The sequence below is a fragment of the Cavia porcellus genome, unplaced genomic scaffold, assembly GCF_034190915.1.
Source record: "Cavia porcellus strain 051 isolate PalLab524CR breed Dunkin Hartley unplaced genomic scaffold, mCavPor4.1 scaffold_26, whole genome shotgun sequence".
NCBI classification, from domain to species: domain Eukaryota; kingdom Metazoa; phylum Chordata; class Mammalia; order Rodentia; family Caviidae; genus Cavia; species Cavia porcellus.
The window spans coordinates 41,548,637-41,551,781 of record NW_026947509.1 but is presented as its reverse complement, the minus strand read 5'-3'; positions in this window follow the sequence as shown (position 1 = coordinate 41,551,781).

The window sequence follows — 3,145 nt, the reverse complement described above, 5'->3', positions numbered from 1 at the left end:
CGTCCTTGTTTTTCTCATTTTGTGCCGACTATTGTAAATCTTAACACATCTCTAGTGTCTGGACTATAGTCTTTGTCAGAGAACTCCTGTTTTGGATGGTCTCTGATTGAGCCTGGTTATTTAAAATTTCTGAACTCACCCAACCTGGTCTGATTAAATGGGATATGCATTAGGTGGTGAAAGTAAAGATAGAGCCTTCCTTATCAAATGCACTGGAAAGAAGGAAGTGTCACCTGTAACTGATCCCTCATCGCTCTCAGTCCTGGCTCCTCAGCAAGATAGGGAGAGGGTTAGGCTTTCTCCCTTGGGGTATTACAGTACATTTAGCAAGAGGTCTCTGATCCATACCTGCCAGACTTCCCAGTACCTGAACTGCTTAGAGCTTATTTCCTGAACAGGAAAAATATGTGATGCCTACGGGACCGTGAAGCTCCTGAGCCTATGGAAATGTAATGCTGCTCCTTTTTCCTCAAGTCAGGAGTCTGCCCTCTTGTCATCCCTTTCACTTGGAGAAAGGCTCAAAGCTGTTCTTGCAGCACTGAGAAGCTGACCTTGGGGGTTACCTTGGGCATTATCTATGCTGTTTTGTCATAGAAATGGGGATCATAAATATGTTGATTCCTGGTCTCTCAGTTTATCTAACAAAGAAATGCCATTTCTTACTGTTTAACAACAAACTTCCTAAATTTAAACTTAGGCTCGAGCCAAGGGTCGAGCTCAGTGGAAAAGCAGCTGCTTAGGATGCTGTATGCTCCTGGGTTTGATCCTCATCTCCAAAAAGTAAGTAAAATGGGCTGAACAAACCAAATCAAATAATGTTGAATTGTTATACACTAGAGTCTGCTAGGGTATAGGAAGGGGAAAAACCATAAAAATTGTACGATGTGGATATTTACCTTCAAAAGGTGATGTAATTTATAATAGCAGCCTGAATGACCATCAGCATGAATGTAGCCGGGTGAGGTGGCACAGGCCTGTAATCCCAGCAGTCGGGAGGCTAAGGCAGGAGGATTGTTGTAAGTTCAAGACCAGCTTGGGCTACCAAAAAAAAAAAAAGGATAAAATGTGTTTACGCATAATGGAGTACTACATTGTCATAAAGAAAGAAAAATGAGTTATTTGTAGGAAAATAGGGTACGCATTGAAACCTTAAGGTTAAGACCTTAAGTTGAATCTTAGGAACAACGGAGTGTCGAGCCCCTGCCCCAAGTGTCACTGCAGCTCTGCTAGAAGGAAAGGGATGACAAGAGGGCAGACTCCTGACCTGAGAGTAAAAAACAGCCCTACATTTCCACAAGAAACTGGCCCTCAGGGTCCTGTTAAGTAATTAAGCATTTAAGACAAAGCTTAAATACCATACGGTTTTTCTTATATGAGAACCCCAATATATAGACAAAAGTGCAAAATAGAAAATAGGAAAAAATACGATACTTGATATATACTCATTAAAATTTTAGTTACACTGGCATCCTAAATGCAAAGAGCATAGCGAAGATAGCAGTTAGTATTGCAGGAAGCTGGCTATCGAGAAGGACATCTTAGGGGACTGACATCTGAGCAAGGTTTGGGCAAGTAGTTGAGGAACACAGTGAGAATGTAGGTTATTTGTAGCAGAGAGAGATACATAGAGAAAGCATCCAACATGATTGTTCAGATAATATGAGGAAGATGTGGATATAATGTTTCTTCATACATAGAAGTTTTATTTTCCTCTGAAAGCCACTTTCAAAATCTTTTCATAAGATAGGATCATCCATAGGGAAACAAAATCTTGCTTTGATGATTAAAGATTTTTTTTTTTCTGGTACCGGGGATTGAACTCACGACTGTGTGCTTGCAAGGCAGGCGCTTATGCTGCTGAGCTAAATCCGCAGCCCCCAATTAAAGATTATTAAGATAAAGACCAGTTAAACATTTTTATTTTACATGGAATATAAAAAAACATTTCCTGATTAAATGAATGATATTTGCTGTGTATATTCTTTTCTTTTGAATTTAAGATTCCACTTTGGAACTGTGATCAACAGTGCCTAATAATATATCTGAGAATGTCCTGGCATTAGTGGGGAATGATGAGTGTTTAATTGATTAAAATGTACCTAATTGCATAATTGAACAAACAGCCCTGCAAGATAAGTACCATCCATGCATTTCTGGTAATACCACTAAAATTCTTTTGATGGACGTTAGCTTTGAAAATTCACAGTTGCTTATATATAGGAAAAACAGTATTAATAGACAATATCATAGCTGATTCTTGTTCTGTGGGCGGGTTACTGAGAACTGAACCCAGGCCCTTCACATACTGAGCTACATCAACAGGCCCCCAATCCCTTTTTGAGATAGGACCTCACTCAGTCTGTTAAGTTGCCTATGTTGAGCTCCAACTTGTGATCCTCCTGCATCAGCCTCCCAGAGTGCTGGGCTTATAGGTGTGCACTACCATGTCCAGTTATAACTGACCTATTTTTTGTAGTAAGGGTTGAACTCATGACCTTGCACTGATTTTGTTTCTTTTTAAGACCGGGTCTTGCTGTGTAGTTCAGGCTGGACTTATAATCACTGTGTAGCCCTGGCTGGCCTCAAACTCATGACAATCCTCCTTCAGCCTCCTGAGTGCTGGGATTATAAACATGTACCACTATACCAGCATAATTCTGATTTTAAAGGCAAAAATATGACATTTTAAAACCATATATATATCTCAGCAGTACAAGTACCTGCCTGGCAAGCACAAGGTCTTGAATTTGATTCCCAGAACCTAAAAAAATAAGACCATGTGCAAGGAATATTCGATTAATATCTTTTTAGAAATAGTAACAGCCACTAATTAGAATCAGGTTTCATTAGGCACATGAAATCCATTTTGCTACTTAACCTGCCAGGTATAAAAATGGCAGGATGAAAAAAAAATGGCAGAATGAAAAAAGAAATGGGAGTTGGGGATTTAGCTCAGCGGCAGAAGCACCTGCCTTGAGGTGGTCTTGAGTTCCATTCCCGGTACCGAAAAAAAGAAAAAAAAAATGGCAGGATTTCTAATTCCAGCACTCGGGGGGCTGAGACAGGAGGATTGCTGCAAGTCTGAGGCCTGCCTGGCTCCGTAGTGAAAGCAAGACCCTCTCTCAAAACACAACTTTTCATCACT